The sequence below is a fragment of the Podarcis vaucheri genome (assembly GCF_965113315.1).
Source record: "Podarcis vaucheri genome assembly, chromosome: 8".
Lineage (NCBI taxonomy): Eukaryota > Metazoa > Chordata > Lepidosauria > Squamata > Lacertidae > Podarcis > Podarcis vaucheri.
Window position 1 is genome coordinate 52,430,546 of NC_138766.1, and position 23,690 is coordinate 52,454,235.

The 23,690-nt window shown below is 41.1% G+C and overlaps 1 long non-coding RNA gene across 1 annotated transcript in view; it reads left to right on the forward strand.

Moving 5' to 3' along the window:
* Positions 1-8,276: 8,276 nt before the first annotated feature.
* Positions 8,277-23,690, forward strand: part of LOC309539073 — a 19,274-nt gene continuing 3,860 nt past the window's right edge. Inside the window, exon 1 of the long non-coding RNA XR_014222662.1 lies at positions 8,277-8,769. This is a non-coding gene — a long non-coding RNA (uncharacterized lncRNA). The remainder of the gene's footprint in view (positions 8,770-23,690) is intronic.

Below are 23,690 nucleotides of genomic sequence, written 5' to 3' on the forward strand. Positions count from 1 at the left end.
AGAAAGAAAGAGAAGGAAATGAAAAAGCAAGCAGCATCTTAGGATGTGAATAATATCTGCCGTCTTCTTTGTTACATAATACTGCAGAGCCAAAGAGGAGAGAGAGAGAGAGAGACCAGAGCATCCACCAAATGTTGCATGAAGCTCTTAGGAGGGGATTTTGAAAGAAGAGTTTGCATTGTTCAAAAAACCAGTCAAGCAGACTGAGGGTGGAATTCCATCTGTTCAGTTCAGTTCAGTTCAGTGAACTGGGTCACTTTTAATGGTTCACTAAATTATGACTAACTAAAAATTACAGTTAATGTGCTTTAAAAATCTTGAGCTGCATGACAAGATCACCTTATTGCTTGTTCTCTCTTGCCCTTGAGTTTATCACCTTAGAAAAGTGTGTGTGGCGGGGGGTGGGATGGGGAAGATGTAGGTTGAACAGTAAAGAAGATGGGGATTTCCTTGTGTGGTAAGAGCTACTATTCCAACACCATCTGAGGGAGTCATGAAGTAAACATGTTCCAGTTGCTCTTCTGTCAGAACAACATGCTAACTCTGGTTTGACTTTCGGAGAAATCAATTTCATGTTCCAGCAATATCCTGGTGATATATAAGGTTGGGATTTAATTATATTTCCCTCATGAAGGACTCTTCGTTCTTGCTGTTGATCAGGCTGCACCAAGGCAGGCAAATGAGCTGATGATCTTTCTGAAGAAAAGTTACTTGTTGGTTAACATAAAAACAGCTGGAGAAGAAACATTAGGATGCCAAGTCAAGGACTGGGCCTTCCTGAGTGAAAACAAGGCCCATAAAGGTGCAGAGACGATGGGAACAGGGAAGGAAGAACAGTTGGTCATGGAACAACCAGAGAGGTCAAGAAACTAAACAGAGATACTCTGGGCAGACACTCATGCCTCGACATTTTCAGGAATGGAGTTTGCAGAGCTGAGGTAATGGTAACAGGCAAGAATGTTCTAAAGCTTATTGCCAAACTAAAAACATATGAGACTTCCTTATACTGAGTCAGACCATTGGTCTGTCCAGCTAAGAGGAAGTAATTCTCCAGGATGTCAACCAAGGCTCTCTCCCTGGCCCTACCTGAAGATGCTGGCATTGTACTCATCTAAAAAATCAAATGTGCAATATGGGAATACTGTTAGATTAGTCTTTATCACCTTAGGCTCAAGTAGCTTCAGCAGCATAAAGGACCTTCTGTTGGTTGAGACTGACACACTGTTTTTGCAACCTCTCCTGTACAGAAATAATCTAGCCACAGTTATCAATGGTTTGGTCACTTCTAGGTTGGGTGCCCTTTACACAGGAGTGCCTTTGAAGGCAGTTTGGAAACTGCAGTTGTCCAGAACACTATGGCCAGAATACCACAACAGACTAACACTACTCCTTTGAAACCTTTGGAGTATGCTTAATTGCCTATGATTCCTAGAAAGATAATACTTCACATTTGGCCATATCAACCAATATTTCAATGCTGAAATATTGACCAGGTACTTCTGTAGAACCTGTGACGTCAACAGTCAAGCCAGCTTCTTCTACTATGGCAGATCCCAAACAAAAAGTGTGAGGCACTTATGGTCAGTTGTTCTGTCCTGACCAAAAGCAATAACCCAGGGGGCAGATACCAGAGTGCCTTAAAACAAAGCAGTCTAGGAAGCAAGCAGGTAAAGCTGGAGTTACAGGACCCTGGAGAACTCCAGGAGAGCAACATTTCCAAATGAGGGCTTATACACACTTCCTCTTCTCCTACTGCTTTCCGTGAATTGGAGCAAACAGCAATTCAGGTTTTCCTGGGGAAAGACCTAAATGAGGCCATTTACGCTTCCCAGACTACCCCCTCTCAGGCCCTGTTTCTTTCCTGGAGAGCTTAGAGCAGTCTCCTGGCCTGGGACCTAGCACTCATTGCCTCTCATGAATTCCCTCCTAGCTCCTTGCCTACCCATTACCAGGTGGGGACCTCAGGCTCAGGGATTGTGGTTTCTGGGGGTTCCTGCTCAGGAGTCTCTTGGTGTACATACTCTTGGCTAGGTTTCATGGCTTGTGTCAGGGCCTCACTTTTACATGGTCTCCTTGGCTATTCCTTCTGTTCTTGTTGTGCTCTCCTCATCTCATGACTCTGAGTTGCTGCCCAGATAGAGGTCGTGACACCAGTTTCATTTTCTCTAGTATCACGGTGCAGCACTGCATATATTGGTTGTTGCAAATATTGTTTTGTGGTGTTTTATATTTGGTTATAGCAGAAACATGAATCCAGGGCTGGGTCTTGCTTTATGACGCTTGAGTGAACTTTTCCCCACACACTGTCCTTTCTAAGAGGCAAACATCTGTAATGCCATTAATATGAATGACAATACATTCAAACTAAAATTCACAAATGCTCTGAACAGCTGGGTTAAATAATATGTGGAGAAGTGGGATATAAATTCTAAAATAAATTCACTGCATGCTGCAAAAGGTCACAAAAATCCATTTGCAGCTTTTGCAAATGTTAAGTTTGTCTTTTGCCACGAAACCAGGCCCCCCGACAAGTTTTTATTTGGTGAAACATATGTTTGGCCGCACTCCCATTTTGTGCCTGAAACCCTGGTTCCATATCCATTTGTATGTTCAAATCCAAATTTGTCAATTGTGAATGCATGAAACTTGTCAGATTCTGAATTGGTGCAATTTTTCATTTCAGCACTAATACACATATAATGCTCATCTGCCTCATTGTCTTTTGGCACTTGTTTCCACCGGAGTCTGGCTCAAGAGTGAGGCCTATTCATTGGAAGCCTTCTACAATGTACCATAGACATGTTTTATTAACTGCTTACTGGAAAATATGTTCTGCTATTTTTCAGTGGGGATAACTACTTCGCTGTTTCCATTTAGGGAGTGGAATAATAGAGATTAATGTAATCATATCTAGCAAGTTCTGAGGAGTGTAGTTCCCAATGTTTGGCTTGAACTCATATGTATAATAATATTCTTGTTTCATTCATCCCCATGACTAGAACTAATGGTGCTGCTTTGGTCTCTTTCACTATGGCTTCTGATGAGTGTGTCAATTTTCAGTGCTGTGGTGAGTGATGTGGTACTCAGAATGCGCAAACTTGCTGAGTGGCCACCTGAGTGGCAGAACATTAGAATCTATTTCTATTACTTCTCTTTGACTGTAGCCATCACCTGCCAAATGAAAATGACCGCAACCTATTGCAGCTCAGTTGTCTCAGGATGCATTTACTCTGCATCCAGTATGCTTCCACTGGTGGTTAGTGAAGCCATGTACACACAACCTTAGCCACAATCCATTTCTATCCTGTAGCTTCTTGAGAAATACTGCATTTTGATGCATTTCCCCCAAACCAGATTTGATCCAATTTGTAAACAAACCACATGAAGACATTCATTCCCCTCTTTGCTCACTGGTGTGGACAGACAGTGGCCAAACAGAAAACATATCCAACCTTACTAATGTGTACAATGACCTGTAAATGTGATTGAAATGCATGGGGGTGGGGGGGTGGATAACCCCCAATTCATTTTAAGCTGGTAATGTGAACACACCCTTAGTCGCAAAGACCTTTCATGTATTCCCATCACTTATAGTCCAGCACCTCCTGATGGGACTGCTTTGAATAACACAATCCTGCGGTCGGTAAAAATTTTTAGCCGCTGGCTGGTCCACTGTCCCTCAGACCTTGTGGCAGGCCGGAGAAGTGGCACGGGGGGGGGGGAGCTGGAAGAAGTCCTCCTCCCCACCCCCAGCCCCAGCCCCAGTTGCTGTGCTTACCTTCCCTGGGGCTGTTGCCACCACCATTGCCGCTGCTCTCTGGCCCACAGGAGAACCAGGGCGGTGGTGGTGGAGAGAAGATGAGTGGCACAAAAGGGCTGGCTCCAAAGAGAGGCTGCTTAAAATGGCACCCAGCCAGCTCAGCCCAGCCCCCTTCCTCCTCTAGGCAGGGTGGGGAGAAGCCAGGAGGAGGGAGGGAGGAGGCGTTGCCGCAGTGTGTGTGAGGGAGAGGGTGGGAAATAGAATGGTGCAGGGGAAAAAGTGGTGCAGCCCGAACGAACAGAATCTTCACCCTCGTCCACAGACAGTCTCCAGATGTTCCTGGACCACAGTGCCCATTATCCCTGAGTCTTGGCCATACTGGCTGAAGCTGATGGGAGCTGGAGTCCAACAACAATGTGTTCTACCATTGAGCCATGAAATCTCACAGTATTTAATAGAACCACACTTAAATGCAGGTATTGTCTTCCCTTAAATACATAGGAATCTGACCAGATAAAAGTCTGGCAGACTAGGAGGGTTGAATATTATTATTTGTAAAGGTTTTTTGTCATACTTTGCCCTAGAACTGCTCTACCATGACCCCACCATGCCAGGCCCTGCTGTCAGACAACTGAGCAGCTTGTGCAAGTCACCATCCATTCTTGGTGCAGTATTTTGCACCTGCAAATTCTTGTGACCCATAACATTCAAAAACAGATGCTAAACTTCTCACATTACAGTACAAACTACATACATGCTGTTGTACTAGGCAAAGAGGTACTCACCACCAATGACCACGGCAAGGTATGCTGCTCTGTTTAGAATCATGAAACCCACGTGTATAGATCAATATGACATTTGGAAATTCAGGATAGTTGCCATTCTTATTGGGATGACTTTGTTCCAGCACTCAATATGATACTGTCTCACCCTATGATCATGATCATGAGAAGGTGGGGGTGAGGTGGGGATGACAGGCTGAGATACATAGAGAATGGGTTTTTGCTGTCCTTTGAATCCAATGCTGGGGGGAGCCAGAACCTCATAGGCTGTGAATGCTCTGCAATCTGTCCATCTAGGTGCAGGTTGTATATATGAGTAAATAAAAGCATATAACATAAAGACACTACCATCTTCACTATGCCTCATTGTCCCAAAAGACCACAGATCCTGGGAAGTGCACCTTCAACCCCCAAAATCTTGCACCACTTGTAGAGATTGGGGTGGCATGTAACAGTATGTTTTTATGAGTATTTATTTATTGCTAGATAGTATGGATTTGCTTTGGGAAACCAAAGTGGGATATCAATTTTTTAATACAGGATTATTTTTTTTAAAAAAAGAAACACCTTTCACAGGTTATTGGTATGTGATTAGTCCAAGGTCAAACTATTTAGTGACCTGAAATCTCCATTCTCTTGCTTAGGTGGGGTGTGTGCATTTACTTACATCCCGGCAAAAAGGATTTGTACCAACCCAGGTTAAACTAGAGAGCAGAGGTCCCTGTTCTACTCACAGATAATTAAATTGCCCCATATGAAAACACATCACATTATCAAACAGATTATCAAATAGATAATCAAATTATCCCATATGAAACACTGATCATTGCTATTTTCATTTTACAGCTTCATATTTCCTTTGCAAATGTCTTCTAGGTCTTATGGGGAAAGAAAAGTTAGGATTCTGTTTAAGAAGTATAGATAACAAACCTTTGGTTCCCTACATTTAATCAGGCTACTGTTGTGGCTTAGTCAGCCAGAGAACCAGATAAAAAGAGCCAGTTAACATGCTAAAGGTCAGAATTTCAGATGCGCTGCCACAAATGCATTACAACCAACTATTAATAATGCTTTCTTTTTTATGGGGTCTGGTCATGTCCAAGGGAATGCCAGGTACATTTTTCTTAATGTATAAGCACAAGTTACACATAACAACCTAACAACACAATACTGCCTCTTTAATGCTAATCTATTCCTTGCAATCTACTAGATACATGTAGAATCATTGGTGTGTATCAAGAGAGCAAAATCAGATTCTGAAAATATCTGAAAGGATGCACTAGAGTGTACATAATAATGTATTTTAATCTGTCAGGCCTTAAAATTAATCATGAATTCCCACAGAGATTTTAATAATTTTGAGATGATGTGGCGTGTGTGTGTGTGTGTGTGTGTGTGTGTGTGTGCACGCATTTCCCCCCATCTAGTGATATTCTTGGACAGAGTTCTTCAAATGCAGCATGTAAAAGGGTGGGGAAGGGGAGAAAAAGGGGGCATTATTAAGTTACACAGGATACATTTATGAGCACAAATGTTTAATTGGCTGTTTTATTCCTTCTCTTCGACCTAATGGTCTATCCAAAAGGTATCTCAGACACAAAGCCAATCAGGTGATAAGGTTGGCACCCAGCATGAACCATAAGCAATACTGTATATATGAAGGAGAACAGTTCTTCTCTTGAAAATGAATGTGGAGAGGATCTGAACATCTGCAAATCATAAGACTAAAGCACAACCCAGATTAGATTAGATTTGTCATATGGTCCAACCCTTTGAAGTGCTGCATTGCAGGCCAAGTGCTGATGAAAGGGGACAACACATGCTCTGGTGTCTGTTCTAACTGAGGTAATGGGGTCACCAGTGATTTGCCAATAGCAGTGCCCTTGCTCTCCCCACTCCTGGCTCCTAAAGGGCCAACTGGGGCCATTGCAATACTCTGGTAAGGGCAAGGTTTCGTCTATTTCTTTGGGTGGCATTTTAAAGGCTTTTTCTTTTTTTGGAGCTGAAGTAAATGGCTTCAAGCTGCAGAAACCAGTATCCAATCCAGAGCTTCCACTGTAGTACCTGCTGCAAATCCATTTGATAATACACTCTCATTTTATTTTATTTTTTAAAAAGCAGTGTAATTATCACAAGATAAACACTTCAGTGTTGATCCATTGTCTGTTACAATAAGCTACAATAAGCTATCGCCAAAGGTCTATTAAGTGAAGAACCAAAAAAAGGAGACATATACAATTTACTGCCCAACATCAAGCTACTGACTCTAGGCCTAATTATGGGCATAATTCAGTTGCTATGCAAGCTGATCATCCTGCACCTCTCTGGCAATGCCTGACAAAATGCACGTAATACATGTGTGATAAGAAGGCTGAAAGACAGAACTAGAAATCCCATTTCATGACCATAAAAGCTCCCTGTATTTTTTTTTTTAATTAAAGCATATCCCCAATTTACACGGATTTTCCTCAGCTATGTATCCCTAACATGCGGTCAAATTGGTAACATCCATGGCAATCAGAGTCAGAACAGTCTGGCCACAGTCTTCGTTTCTACTGCTTTCTTTCCCCTTCCGTCTGTCTCTTTATCTCCTATACGCATTCCTGTTTTGAACTCTGGCACCCTTTTACATAAGCTTGCTACCAATGAATATTTAATTTTAGAATAGGCATAGGATGTATTGAAAGTTTCAGACTATTGTATTAATAGCATTTGAGTTGAGATTTTGTTTTCCAGCCTCAGTGGCTGATGATATTTCTGACGGGAGCACTGAGGTAGGGGTAGAAGGGAACTGAAGTGTGTCTGATACAGCGGTTTCTCTTCTGTATCACAGTTTTATTTTATTTTTTATGAGGCTGTCGCAAATTGATGTCTTCTGATATCCAGTTCAATAAAACATTGTAGAAGTTTCAGTTGTAGATTGGAAATTGAAGGGATAAAGAAAAAAAGGAATGAAGGAATGAATCCATAGCAGAAGTTATCAGTGGGGCATTTCATCTATTCATTATGAAGATACTTTCTGGGGGTGAGAGAGGATGCTTAGCCTCTCTTTAATTAAAGCTGTACCTGGTTTATACAGTCTAGCTTTTATAATCTCATACACACAACCCTATGTTAAAAGCTCATGAAGATCCCATCCCTGAATCTGGAATGTAAGAAATCAAGTAAACATTGGGCAAAATTGGGACTAGAATACACCCTCTAGATTTTATTTCAGAGCAAACATATCACTCCTGCACCCCTAGCCATGCTTTTGCACTTCATTTAATAACAAAATCAAACATTGGATTCCCATTTTGAAGTGATGGGTAGACAAGTTACATGACATGTTGTTTTCTTTTTGCTTCCCCACGAAGTACACTTTCTCCCTTGAAATGTCATATACCATTATGTATTGGTGTGCTCAGAAAAATCACAGACCCCTGAGCAAACATCAGAATAATCCCCTTCCTCAACACATATATAGATTTCAGGTCAGACCTAAACCAGTCTGATAGCTAGGAGATATATGCTGGGACTCCAATATGTACACTGGACTCTGCAAGTTTGTCTCTTTAGTTTCTGGAATGCTTTGCAGGCACACTGGTGCTGTGCATGTCCTCTTGTATGAAGAGCTCAGGGCACTTCTGTTCTCACGGAACTCATTGCCTGCATTTGAACCATGTGGAGTTTTGGTGTGTATCCAAGGCACAATCACATAACTGAAGAGCAATCACAATGCTGTCTGACCTCAGTGCCCTTCTGGCTCAGGAAGACTCAGGGAAGGGAAGAAGGAATTGCCTAGGCAGGCATCACCCCCTGCTCCAGGACCATTCAAGTCAAAGGGCATTGTTTTGCCTGATTTTTTTTTTCAGATTCAGAGGGCACACCTTTGATGAAGTTCTCATTGCTCCCATGGCATAGGATCTAGAGGCTACCAAATCAAGCAATGGCCCTTTAAGAAACAGATTGCAGCTCAGAGTGGATGAAGTTAACAGCCGGCTAACCAACTAGTCTTCAGAAGGGTTCAGCATGCTGCTGAGTCAACAGCTGTCTTTGGGTGACTTCCAGTTAGCCCTTGCCACAGTGACCTTTCCTGGGTCCTGACAGACCTTCCCTTCCCTTGCTGGTTGTGATCCATCATAGCCTACTTGACCACTGGACTTCATTCTTCTTTTCTGGACTTGAACCTGCCAGCCTACTTGACCACTGGACTTCATCTTTTCTGGACTTGATCCTGCCATTCCAGTAAGTGCCACTTCTTTAGCCTGGCTGCCCCTGGGAACCTTGAGTCAAGTTAGAACAGGACAAGGATAATCCATTCTCTGTAACCCTATATTCTTCCATAAGCGCTGTGTGATGCCGGCTCCATCACTAATCTGACATTGCCTGGGCAGAGAGAAAAATGCCACTGTGGTAGTTACTTTGCTTGCACGTTATTTTATTTTTCCAGAAATTAACTGAAGTGTGTCTGACACACTATGCACTACATTGCATATTGACGTATAAAGTATGGGAAGTATTGTGAATATGAGGACAACATTAATATTTTAATTAAGCAGCCACCACTGTGGAGGGAAAGACTGTGTCTCATGTAGCACACAGTGGTAACTGTAGCATACTTGTAGTATATTTATAACGAAACAAAATATAATTGCTATGTAATTACAGTTTAAGACCAAAACAATTTCTTAATCAGCAATTATGAAAATAATGTTGAATTATTTTCATTAATAAATGTTTTGCAATTAACACTGTTTTGAAATTAATGTAGTATTTACAGCATTGCTAAGACTTGGTTACTTCAATTAAAGACCAATTTAATCAATGCTGGGCTGTCAAAATACCCTCTCTGTTTAAGTGCCCACGCACAGGCAAGTAAGTCTGCCAATTATATTAGAGCCTTGGTTGTTCATTACCAAAATCAAATATCCATCCATGACAGAATGAATGTTTTTGTATCCTTCATTATCTCCATTTTTCTATTATCCTGTGCCTAGCAAAGAGGAAGGTAATAAGAAGATAAGGAAATCAATATAAGAAATGTGGATGAAAATGTGATGCTGGGATCAGCCACGGATGCTCTACCTGAACCACTGGTTAAACCTCTATCACAGGTGGATATTTAAGGAGAGAAAATAGAATTCACTTAGCAAAAGGGAATATTAACTTTCTTTATCAACTAACTAATAGCTAGATATCCTTGAGAAGCATGAGTCTTCTAGATTTTTTTGCTCAGAGGCTTTGAGACCACTGAGATGTGCAACCAGGTGGTGTCATTCAAAAATCTAAGGGGAACATGATGTAGTGCTTCAAATGGACCTAGATGGCTTAAGGACCTTTGGAATTCTGGAGCTAATCCCTCTTCTGTACTTGACTTTCTGTCAACTATATAATAACATGTGGCAGCAAAAGTGATCATGACCCTACTGAAAACACAGACCCAATATGGCATCAGAAGTCAGGATCAAAGAATGGTTGAGTATGCTTAAAATTTTTATCTTGTATTTTTATTATGTGCACCGCCCTGAGATCTATAGATGAAGGGGATATACAAATTTAATAAATAATAATAGTAATAATAAAGTGCTATTGCAGCCCTTTGGTGTGTGTTCACACTACTCCTCCCTTTTTACTGATGCTTCTTTTGAAAGATGTTATTCATTTACTTATTCATATTTCTTATTTTTATCTTTAAAAATTATACACCAATTTCATTTGGAATTCTCAAAGCAGATCATAATATACATAAAGCTTTAAGATAATCAAATAACAACAGTTAAAATATCCAGATTGCCATATAATTTCAGTAGCTGCTATAGCAGTCAGATCAAAACAAAACAAAACATAAACATACTCAATGTCAACAGTCAGGAAACTAGCAGGGTAAAGAGATTTTTTTAAAAAAAAACTGCCCAGAATAGCAACCCATCATTGATGCTCACCCGGTTTCCATAGGAAGTTCATGCCACAAAATAGGTGCCATAACAAAGATCCTCCTTTGAATCCTGGCCAATGCAACCTCAGTAGACTGTAGTACAGTTAGGAGGGCTCCACTCAGCAACCTAGGTGGACTATAGGGGAAATATTTTGTTCTCTTTTTCATTCAGCTTCTTCTCTGAACTGAGCAAATAAATCAGTGTGTGCACTTCGAACCAGTGATGTCATAAACACAGAGTTAGAACTAAATAATGCTTTGCATTTTGATGACCATGACTCCCCTGTGTCTCTCAATCTCATGCATATTTCTGCATGTTTTCTCCAGCCACTCCTCCATTTCTCTGTCCCCCACTGTATTCTGCACCTTCCCGCTGCAATGAATTCTCCATTGATGCGGTATACATTTGTCTGTCTCCTTCCTCCAATCTGGCTTCTCTATGGCAATGGCAGCAAAGATAAATATCTTTGGTGAGGCAGAAAGGAAAATGAAGTTCAAGTGGATGGGACAGAGGTACAGAACAAGCCCTGGCTAATGTATGTCTTGAAGCATGAAGACTCTGAAGTAGTGTGCGATCTCAAGAGGAACTAACTGCCTTAAAGATGTTTATCCTCTGTGTCCCTGGTATGGTGTTTTTCTCAAAGGTTTGTGCTTTGAGAAGAATCCCAATGTCCCACTGCAAAAAGCAGCAACAGCAGCAGCAGCAGCAACAGCAGCATGCAAGGTGATCAAAGAGCGTGTTTACTCCTAAGTAAAATCCACAGAGTTCAATGGGATTTAATTCCTTAATACATTTGCTTACATTTCTAGCCTTTGAATAGGTAGTTAATCTACGCCACTCCCTTGCAGTTTTCTTTGCTAATGCAGTCCAATGGAAATGCTAAGAAAAAGGAAAATAAAATGTCATGCAGCACAAATAGTAGAATTAGGGTTATCACCAGCTGCTCAGAAAAGACATGCCTATTCATTTCAGTGAGTCTGCTCTGACTAAAAGTGGATACAACCTTAGTGTGGATTTGGACATTACCTTTTATGGATATCTGTGCAAAAAGGAAAGAAAAAGAAAGGGGGGCAGGGGGGGCAAGAGAAACTTACAAATCCTACTTATGGCGCAATCTGAAGCATATGTTCCAATATACAGAGATGACTGCAGATAAAATCCATGCTTCTGATTCACACTTTACATTTCAGCAGACAGACAGAGATGTATTGGATATTATAACCAATTTTTATAGCTACCCATACCTGCAAAGGAAACAAATATTTGTTGGCTATAAATGTAGTTGACCTGGCATTCATTGCTTGCATTCTCTAGTTGGCAGCTCCACCAAAATGCAAATCTAGTGAGTACACTTTGGAACAAAAGACTTTCTAAGAAGTACGACTGGAAAAGATCTGCGAGAACTCAGGTGGGCTGAAAGCAGCTGAGCAGAATCGAAACCGAGCCATAACTCTTGAATGCTGCACATATACCTTCTTTTTTTTTAAGACCCAGTCCAGTGCTATATTATACAGGTAGGTAGGGCATTAATGGGGCACAGAGAGCACAGATGTGACTATTTGGTGGAGAGGTGCACATCTGTCTGTCTCTGTGGCAGCCAAACACTTGTTGGCAAAGGCAGGGGAATCTCCCAAAGCTTTAAGGGAAATGCAAGTAAAAAAAGAAAAAGAACAAATTATCCTCTTTTCAGTCCATCTTTACTTAGCTTTATCCCGCAGTGTGTTAATTAGATGAGCAGATGTATAAGTTAGGAAGATTTCCAGATTAATTGTCAGGAAAGTGAAATGCTCAGCACAGGCTCCACTAAGCAGGGTTCTAGTCTCTTGTCATGTTGCCACCAGCAGCACCAAATAAGCAGACAGGGCATCTGCAGCTTCTCCTCTATTTTGCCAAGGCCATCTTCTTGGCTCCTCTTTCCAGGAAAGGATGCTCCATGACGGGGCTGCTCTTTAGTAGCAGAAAGAGGCCCAGAGCACCCCCAATCCCTGCCAAATAATACCACCCCTCTCCGGGATGCTGATAAAAAGATCCAAGCTGTTCATCTATTCTCTGTAACTTGGCAAAGGCCTGGACATATTCGTGTGCATTGTTTGGTGTAGTAATGAATTCCAGGACTTTACAGAAATCAACACTCATTTTTGCATGTTATACAAGATTAACAGAGAATTAGGGAGCTTCTCAGCACATTGTAAACTGGGGCTGGCTAGAAGTCTTTTTAGTATGTAGAAATACGGTATGACCTAATGCCTCAGGTTGGTCTCCCAGGGAAGTTCATTCAAAATTATGTTCCATATCAAGTAGGAAGGAGCAGGGCCCTCCAGCTTCTAACATGAAACCAGGAGCACTGGGGTGCATTATTCCCTGGATGGGAATTAGGGAATGATTTGGTGGATGATAATAGATTAGTTGGACTGGTAGGTTAGGGAGCAACACGGGTCCTATTCACCAAGAATGGGGTGGGGGGCAGGCATGCCCTCATGCCTGGTCCCCAACATCAGATTTTGACATGTTTAGTACAAGGTCTAAAGAGTATTTCTAAAGGCATTCACCTGAAAAGTCTTCAGGGTTCCTCATCACAGGGAGGCTTCAAAGTGTGCCCAGCTGAATTCATTCAGAAACCCACTCCAGACCTTCACATGAAATGTACTGTACAAAGATTAAAAGAAGAGTCCATGCTCCTGAGGACATTAGCAGTATTCCTGTACACAGGAAAAGATTCTGTAAAAGCTAATGGGAGAGCAAAAATATATTCACAATTTCCATCTTATGAATTACTGCCCTGTAACATCCCAGAGCATAACAAAACATGCTGAATCTTTTAAGTAAATGGTAAGAGGTTTCTTTTTTTTTTTTTTTGGAGATTTCTCTCTCTCTCTGTTTATGAATTTGTTGTATTGGTTTTTCATGTACCCTGCCCTGGCATTGTTCATTTGATGAAAAGCAGGTGAATATAATATAACTGATATAAATATAAATAAATAAGTTTTAATATAAATTAATAAGTTGCAAAACCATTTTTAAAATATAAATAAATAAGTTGCAAAACCATTTTTTTCCTAATCAGAATCTTATATTCATTTCAACAGATCTGTGGTTGCCATCACACGATAATATGTGCAAATGATTAAAAACAATTTATGATATTGTAACAACAGAGGCATTTCACACAAAAGCATGTTGCGGTTTGCCAAAATTCTTCTTGTTAGGAATCAATTAAAACCAGAGCGGAGATTGATGCATATTTAGGTCTTGGAATCAGAAGTTTCAGTTCCTCATCAAGTGTGGAGTTTGGTGTACATCTCCAGATGGCCCATACAAATGCTCTGCCGTACATCACTCACTCTTTGAATGTCAAGCATCTCTGGGATTAAATACATCACCAGTTAGCATCTTATAACAGTGCTAGAGCAATGGCGCCTCATCATTTTACGCATTTACTCTTTGAAAATAATTACACTCCTCCTGTGTAAGAATGGGAAGTAAGTTGTGGTTGTTCAAACAACTTACCACTATTCACCATCCAAGCCACACAGCTCTTGGGGATCTTCCCATGTTGCCTGCCACCCTCAGCACTATTATGGAACTTAACTGGAAATGGCATGCCTAGTTTTCATACTGCAGGCATTATTCAAAGTATTTTTGTATTAGTATAGTATGATCTGTATATATTGATATAGGCCATGTTGTTCTATTAAGCAAAAAGGATTTCTTACTGCTTTACAACTGGTGGGGGAGAGTGGTCGGTTGTTTTGGATGCTATCTTTGGGTCCCCTCCAAGCCTGTGGTTTTATATCTGTAATATGGGATTTTGTTGAAAGTGAGGCCACTAAGTGGTCAAATGAGTCTCTTTCTTAAGTCCATAGCTACAGCCAGATCTGCTAATGATTTCTTTGCAAGACTAAAGCATATAGGTGACTGGTTGCTGGAGAAACTACCAGCTGGTGATGCTTTCAGATGAGAGCTAAACTGGGCAGGCTTCCCCACACCCCACCACATTGGCTAGAGGTGATATCGGGAAACAATAGAGCTGGGCTAATCCTCTCTTCTGCTGAGAAAACACAGATACTTAGGTAGCTTGTTCTCTGTGCTAAATCCAAAGCTATGGCTCAGTGGGTGGGGGAATGGGCCTTAGAAACCTACTGTATTTTTCGTCCTATAAGGCGCACCGGCCCATAGGACGCACCTCATTTTTTTTGGGGGGGGGGAAATGAATTAAAAAAAATTATTTTCCCCCCCAGCCCTGGCTGCCGCCCCAAGCCTTGCACTCACCTGCCCGAAGCAGGGGAAGCCCTCCGGAGGGCTCCCCGTGCTTCGGGGTGACAGGCTGCCGCCCCAAGCCTCGCGCACTCGGCGGGACCTCCTGCCTGGTGCGCGAGGCTTGCAGACACTCGCCCAAAGCAAGGGGAGCCCTCCGAAGGGCTCCCCGTGCTTCGGGTGACAGGCTGCCGCCCCAAGCCTCGCGCACCCGGTGGGACCTCCTGCCGGGCGCTCAAGGCTTGCGGACACTCGCGGGGGCTGCAGGCTGCTGCCCGCAAGCCTTGTGAGCCCGCGGGTACTCCCACCGGGCTTGCAAGGCTCACGGATAGCTTCCTGAAGCCTGGAGAGTGAGAGGGGTCAGTGCGCACCGATGCCTCTTGCTCTCCAGGCTTCAGCGAAAGCCTGCATTCGCCCCATAGGACGCACCCACATTTCCCCTTCATTTTTGGAGGGGAAAAAGTGCGTCCTATGGGGCGAAAAATATGGTAATTGGGGAACAAGATCTGTTGGAGAGTTGGTGCTGCAGGTCTATTCCTCTTACGTTCAGCTTAAACCATGTATCACAAACATATCACCCTCTCAAATGGTCATCATTCTAAGGAAAACCATGCCAAGGTGTGTGCTGGCAAACATGGATTATCTCATTGCTTATGAGGAGTTTTGAAAAGAAAAACCGCAAATTGCTGCAGAAATGTGGAGATCTGAATTTAAGACTGGAAAAATGAGAAACTGAGAGGACTGAAATTGACAAATCCTTCCAACCCTCCTTGGAGAGCCACTGCCAGACAATATAAATAACAGTCTGATTTGGTAAACAGCAGCTTCTTATGTCCCTTCTTAAAACAGAAGCCAGATTCTTTTTATTTTTTAAAAAACAAGACATCAAAAAGATTGGAATGCTACTTTATTCCTTATTATTGGAAACACCATTGATTAATCAATTTCCATTCAACATTCACCTCCATTTTAAAAACAACAACATGAAAAGGATTATCATACAAGCACAATTATGTGGAAGTGCCACTTGCCCCTCGTCACAATTGATGCAAGACATAATGCTCACATTAAGCAATCCTAGCAATAAAAACACTGACAGAATAAAAAAGGAGAAAATAAAAGCGCAGCACTTAACCTACTGTTTTCTTCTGTTTTCAGCACTTGCTAGTGAGCTCCGCTACTTCAGTATATTGCAGAAATTTACATAATCTATGATCTGAATGGATACATATACTGCTGTCAGAGGAGAATTGATCTCCATGCCAAGATTTGACAAAGTTAATCTTTCACTACATCTTCTGTCCTTATTCTCCTTTGATATGTTGTCTTATAGATTAAACTAGAATGCAATGTATATGCTCTCTAGTCCTAGGACATAGGTTTTAGCTACTGTGATGCAGTAAGTCTGAGTATGGTCAGTGCCTGAATGGGACACCAACTGGAAACCATATGTAGACCACCTTGAATTCCCATGGTGAAAAACTGGTAGGATATAAAGTGTAAAGGTAAAGGGACCCCTGACAGTTAAGTCCAGTCGAGAATGACTCTGGGGTTGTGGAGCTCATCTCGCTTTACTGGCCAAGGGAGCCGACTTTTGTCCACAGACAGTTTTTCCGGGTCATGTGGCCAGCATGACTAAGCCACTTCTGGCGAAACCAGAGAAGTGCATGGAAACGCCGTATACCTTGCCGCTGGAGCGGTACCTATTTATCTACTTGCACTTTGACGTGCTTTTGAACTGCTAGGTTGGCAGGAGCAGGGACCGAGCAATGGGAGCTCACCCCGTTGTGGGGATTCGAACCGCCGACCTTCCAATCGGCAAGCCCTAGGCTCAGTGGTTTAGACCCCAGCGCCACCCACGTCCCTCATATAAAATGTACTAAATAATATTTGTTTAAAAATTCCTCTAGGGCAAAGTGATGCAGGTGGGGTGGGAACCTGTAGCCCTTCAGGTGTTGGACTCAAACTCCCATAATCCCTGACCATTGGCCATGCATTGAGGCTGATAGGAGTTGGAGTCAGCAGCTTCTGGAGGGCCATGGTTGCTGTTCTGCTGTTGTGAGGGATTCTATTTGGGGGGTTGAATAATATTGAGACTAGATAAGCCAGTCTAAGTTGCATTTCCAGCTGAATTTGGGGAAACCAATTGAAAAATCCATTATGTTGAGCTATTTCAATTGCTTTTGTTTGATTTGTTCATTGCAAACAGCTGAAAGTATGTAAATTTAGATAATAAACCTGATTTCCAATGGGGGTTGAGTAATTTCGATTGCAACTGTATATAAATTGGCAGAACTGCACTGAGTTAAAGAAAAGGATGTGAAGTTGAAGACCTGACTGTGCTTTGTCAAAATCTAAAGGAAACAGAAGATGTCAGTTAGACACATGACATGGGAATTTTCAGTTGAAAAAGGCTCGTAGAGCAAAATTCTTGCATTTTGTAATTAATATCCCCCCCAAGTAGTTTCCAAATCAATGTTGGTAGGAAAATATAAGGAAAATGCAGATTTTGCATACTCCTACTTGTGTGGCCTGTAATGATGATAACATTTGATTCACATGTTTTGTTAGAGTCCGAACATGATGAGGAATCAGTGCCAAATGTAACCACTTTATGTAAGCTTCCATGACCTATAGTCTGCGTATAAGGCACACTCCAGAAAACAATAGTTGCAACTAATATATTTGGCTATGTATTTAAGTTCTAGGGATGTCTATGAGATTCTCCCACATTCATAGTTCATAGAGTTTTTGAGACAAATATTTATTATGAAACAGATCATTAGTGATTTCAATGAGATGTACAGCTGGATCATATACACATTTGTTCAGAATTGTTCCCATTGAGTTGAGCGGAACTTACAGCCCAAAACTATGCATACCTACTTGAAAGTAAGTTACATTGAATTCAATGAGGCTTAGTCACAAATAATGATTGTTAGATTACACTCCTGTTATGTGGGATTGTCAATCTCTCTACAAGGAGAGGGAAAAGATCTGTTTTCTGTGAAAGAAGACACCAGGGACTTTTCATCTAGATCAAAACTTGATGTTTCTTAATTTTATATCTGAAAATAAAATGTACTATGGTACAGTGCATATCAAGGAGACAAAATATATTATTTTTCTCTTCCCCCTACCCCCAGTACAATGCACATTCTATTTCTTGTTTGTGTTTCTTTGGTTGAGCATGCTTTTGGCATTGACATTCATGGACCTGCATGTCCCTTTCAATTTCAGAATGACCAAAGGCCATGGCTTTACGAGTGAGAAGAGGATTGTGCTCAAAACTGGTCATTGAGTTTTGAGGGCTCTCATCTGGGTCACTCATAAGTTTATGTGACCTCTACCAACAATGCATATTTATTGGTCACCAGAGTCACCTGGTTGTGGAGTCAAATATTGGTAGTGGCATCCTAACTATCAGCCAGACAGAGACTCTGCTGATTCTGCCGGTTTGTGCAACTTGAAAATAGTTCTCACAGTAGATGGGGCAAAAATTAACTAACACATGCTTGTTTTGATCCCCTTTTAGTTAATGTATGAAATAAATTCATGGAGAGGATAACATATTCCACTTTCTTTGCCCTGTATATGTTTTAATAAACACATTAGGAGCAAACCTAAATACAGATTAGAGTAATGATTTCATAACCTCATATTGGTAGAACTCATCAGCTTACAAAAATACCGCCACATGAAGGGAAGAATAAAGGAACTATGGTGATTTTCAGATACAGTTGACAAGATACCATTTAGTAAACTTTTATTTTTTTTTAACTAACAGTATTCGGGGATGTTGTATTCAAGACTGCATCTAATAATCTCATCAAAATGCAAAAACAGTGACTGTGTTATAAAACCAATGATCTGTTATATTCTGCAAGAATTTACAAAAGCCTAATGTCATTTACTACACCATGAGAACCATAGTTGGATTAAAAAAAAAGAATTCAAAAACTGATTGCTGCTGACGAAAAAGCAAACTGTTTGCTAATGTAGAGCTTTCAAGGTATGACGTTCTTTGCTTACAAAGAAACACAACACTGTGTTCAGATGGAAATGACATGTTGGTTGGAATGAGCTTTGAAAGAAATTCAGAACCGTATTCATTACCGTGAATTACTACAATGTAAGGATTTTCTAGTCTGCAGTTAATAAGGAGTACATTATATAGCATGGACCGCAGAGAACCCTACAGGCTTTGCGGAGTTCATTCACTTTTAGTATAAAATTATATAGCCACATCTTAGGAATGTGTTTGCTAATGATCACACATGAAAGGCTTGGCATCAAGGTTGGGAAACTTTAGGCCTAGGGCCAAATGTGGTCCTACAGACTTCTCTACCCACCTCCCAATACTCTCTCAGGCCACACCAATCCCTTACTGACTGTGCTCCGTGACATCTTTGAGTGAACTGTGTCCCTGAGCTGTGACAATGCCTCTTGCTGGCCTGGATTCATCCTTACTCTCAGTGAAAGCTCTTTCGTTGCCACAGTTGCTCTGTAATGAGTAAACTTTGGCAAGAATAGACAGTGACCAGGGATGCTGGGAGTCATGGATTAACATCATCTGGAGGGCCAAAGGTTCCTTACACCTAGAATCATAGAATCATAGAGTTGGAAGAGACCACAAGGGCCATCGAGTCCAACCCCCTGCCAAGCAGGAAACACCATCAGAGCACTCCTGACATATTTTTATACTCATAAACAGCAAATGTTTGCTGATGTAGGTGTTTTCATGATAACGTCTTTCAAACCATGTCAAAACAGTCTGAGCTATAATTTACTACCGTACTCCGAGATTAGAAGCTGTTCAGGGAAGGCTTCCTCTACACACCAGTGTGTTGGCAGTAAAGCAGTACGGTCAAGCTAGGGCCTTGTCATAACACACACACCACTGAATGCTCACGGTCTGGGTCAGCTTGACCCGCACTTCAAGTAGGTAATTGTACAAGCTCTCAGAGTTCATTTCTTTGTCGTTTATTTTTATACTCATAAACAGCAAATGTTTGCTCCCCAAGAGCTACTGCAGTTTGACACACAGAATCTACAGTGAAAACAGAAAGTCTTGGATGAATTCCTGAAACTGGCAATGGAGTCAGGCAGGCACATTTGTCTGGGAAGGTAATCCAAAAGAGAGGGGACTCTACAGAGGTGTACTATAAGATCAACTCACTCCTGTTTTCACTGTCACAAATGAGGGTTACCTTAAGAAGGGCCTCCTCTGACAATGCTAATTCACATGGCACAACATAATGGAGGGGAGCTTGTATTGACCAGTGGAGCTGTACCAAGTGGTGATTGACCCGGCATACTCAAGTTGTCTCTATTTGGAGACTTTTATATTTAATGTCTGACGTGAACAAAGACAAAATCTGATGCACCAGAGGTTCATTTTTGATTCCTCTTCTGGGGGTCTCACCTGGCTGTTTGCTGTTTTGGCTTGTAACTTGGTATGGAAGTGAGACTATGCGTGGGGTCCTGGTTGACCATTTACACTGGGAGATAATCATTTTTAATTCCATTTAACATACTGCTGACCTTACTGCAGGACCTGGGGTGAATTTGGAAGACTACTTGAGAGTGGTTCTAGTGAGTCTTCATGTGGTTTGTTGGTCACATGATGGGGTGATTAGGTGATCCAGTTGCTGCAGTATTGGTGCTTATCCAGTGAACCTAAACCCAGGCAACCGAAGTAAAGATTGTTGCCGGGGCTTAAAGATTTTGAATCCATTTTTGGATCCACGTTTGTGCCTGAGATACCGGGTCCTGGTATTAACCAGATGTGTAACTCTAGGAGCTAGCAATCATCATATCCTCAAGACTTGATAGTGTAACACATTTTGTGTAGGACTGCTCTTGATGACTGCCTCAAAACTCCTGGTGTAAACTGTAATATCCAATCTTTTGACAGGGATGAGTTCCTAGGAGTATATAAACCAGTAGTAGAGGGATAACTCCATTTTAAAGAACATTGCTTTGACTAGTACCTTCTCCATTATACTCTCCCACTTCAGTTATTTTTCTTCAAGTAGCATAAACCAATGTTAAGAATTTGTTAGAGTTTTCATATCGATATTACCTTACATTGCCATTATGGAACAGTTTGGGGCTTTGTGGCTAGCTACCATGACAATAGATGCACAGCCTGGAACCAGTTTTAGTTAATTAGAGTCAATCAATCCAAACTTTGCTAACTTACTCATGTGAAACAATAGTATAATGAACCAAAGTCTGTGAGATGCTTGGGAAACACAAATTATTGCACCCTGATAAATTAAATGTGACTATTACAAAACCTCCCTTCTAAATGAATACTCAGAGAGGGAATGTATGGGTGAATAACCATAATTTTAAAAAGAGGGAAAAAATGTAAAAGCAACTAAAATCCCAATTTGCTATTTTCATTTTTCTGTAAAAGAAATAACATGCTCATACTACCTCACATACAAGACAAAATGTGCATAAGATGGTAACTCTTTTGGAAAAGATTATTTTAAAAGACCTTTTCAACTGACCTTGTATACTTAGATTTCCCCAGGTATGAGAGTTTACAAAGAATTTGCTTGTTGTTCATGTGCCTCTTATAAACACAACCTCTTGCAAGTTGTCCTGTGTGACAAAGTTTCATCAAACTCATATCAATATACTGGTCTTGAAGAAGAAAGTGTAAGATGGAGATATGAATCAGCAGCTGGGCTGGAGAAGGTGGAGTAACAAGGTTCTTATGCTACCTGCACATGCCACAATCTTAAGGCCTATCAACATTCCTGAAGATCAGGCTTGAAAGAAAGGAACTTGGAAATGCTAGTAAAAATTAAGACAAGATTCAGGTGGATAAAGCAAACACTATGTAGCAGGGAGTGGCACAAAAGCCACACTCTACTGTAACCGTCATTTCTTTCCAGAATAATCCAAATCTAGCAGGGACTTGTTATTGTCACCAGATGAGCAGCAGGAATGTTCAAAGTACAGTTCTACAGCGGTTCTTGGGCATCATAGGCTACTGGATATTGACTGGGGCCACTTCTCATCCATTCTTCATCTTCATTCAAGCTGTAAACACCTTCTCACTCTTACTGGTTTTATTTATTAATATTCCTCATTTCCTCTCAAAATTCAAGGGAGCATACATGCTCCTCCCTTATTTATGCACACCACCACCCTGTGAGGAATGTTGAGAGCAAGATCACCCAGTGAGCTCCATGGGTGAGTGTGGACCTGCATGTGGGTCTCTCCCACCATTGTCCAACCACTACAACACACTGACTTTCTGTGTTGGGGACCTTTCAGCGAAAATTCTTCCAGAACTCTAATCTCTTTCCAAATCACAAATAGCAGAAAGCAAAGGCTAGGTCACTTTTACCAGTTCTGGGAAACCACAAGGCTAAACTTTAAATTATTATGCAACATTGAATTTAGACAATACAGTTTTAACTGTCTCGGAGTGAACAGTAGCTCTGAAAATCTCTCGGATGGGAACTGATGTGAATCGAGATATTTTCCAGGATATGTCTCTGATGGAATGAGCCTTAATGTGACCTTTCGAGTTAATTCTTTTAAAGAATAAAAAGATATTAAATCAAGTGTTTCAATATGGCTGTTGTAGGCACGATTTAACCTAAAGCTACTCATGAGTAACATTTCATCCTCTGCTTTCCATGCTCCAGAGCCTTCACATTGTTGCTTTTTAAAATCCCACCCCTGTGAACACAATGGACCCAAATTTCCTGGCACCAGTTCAACTGCTTGTATTTGAAGTGGGCTACATGGGAATGCATTGTTTCTCTTAACCTATCATACAAGAGCATGAACCAGAAAGTAAGAATGGGAGATGAAAATGTTTTGCAATGGTTCATTTAGGGTCAATAACTTAATTGTAACAAAATAATGAGCAAATGTTCAAGTTCTTCTGGCTAGGCTTTTGCAAAAACAAAGCAGAAGTAAAGAAAAAGATTCTGCTTGGCATGATGTTAAAAGTGTGATAGTTTTAAAATGGAGTTGAGGAGGTGTTACATAGATATGCAAAGCAATTCTATGCATGGTTATGCCACAATATAGAATATCGAAGCTTGATCTCAGGTAAGAGACTGTATAGGATTGCAGCCTCAATCAGATTGCACTGTAGCAGGTATAAGGAGGATCTCTGGATGCATCAAAGGTTTCTTGGAAAGAGAAGAAACAGTTGTTTTCCCTCTGAAAATATAAAAAAAACTTCTATTTCCAGTCCATAACGCTTCTGCATATTTTTGAACCCATAAAATTATGTTCTGTTTCATTTCTACATTAGTTTGAGGGTGCTAAAAAAAAAATCCTCTCAAAGGACATGTTGTAAATACATAAATGTGCATTTTGATACTCTTTTTTTTTTTTTTACTATATCACAATATTTGGAGAAGTACCATATTCAGTAGATAACTAACTCTACTTTCCTAGGAGCAAGCCCTACTGAATTTAATAGGACTTAATTCTAATAGGACTTAACTCAAAGCTACTAACGTGAGTTTGACCAAGCTGTGGGAGGGAGTGGAAGACAGGAGTGCCTGGAGTGCTCTGGTCCATGGGGTCACGAAGAGTCGGACATGACTGAACAACTAAACAACAACAACAACTAATTCTAAGCAGACATAGTTAGATTTGCAGCCTAAGTTCTGATTTGTGCACCAGTCCATGAAATATTGATGAGGTCATTTTGTAGAGGAATTTGTAAAGATCAAATTCTTCAACCATACCTAGCCAGATTTGACTCCCAAGCATCACCTTTTTCTTTGCTATGTCTTGGCTTGTTTTTGTTTGTTTGTTTCTTTGCATGTTTGCTTCAACTATGCTCAATGAAGAAGCATTCTTATAAACCTCAAAATGTGCTCACTGTTTTATGACATTTTATTTCATCCTGGAAAAGGTATTGTTGAGTTGCAGTGGCCGTGTGTGTGTGTGTGTGTGTGTCAATCTTAATGGAACCCTTGATCCCCT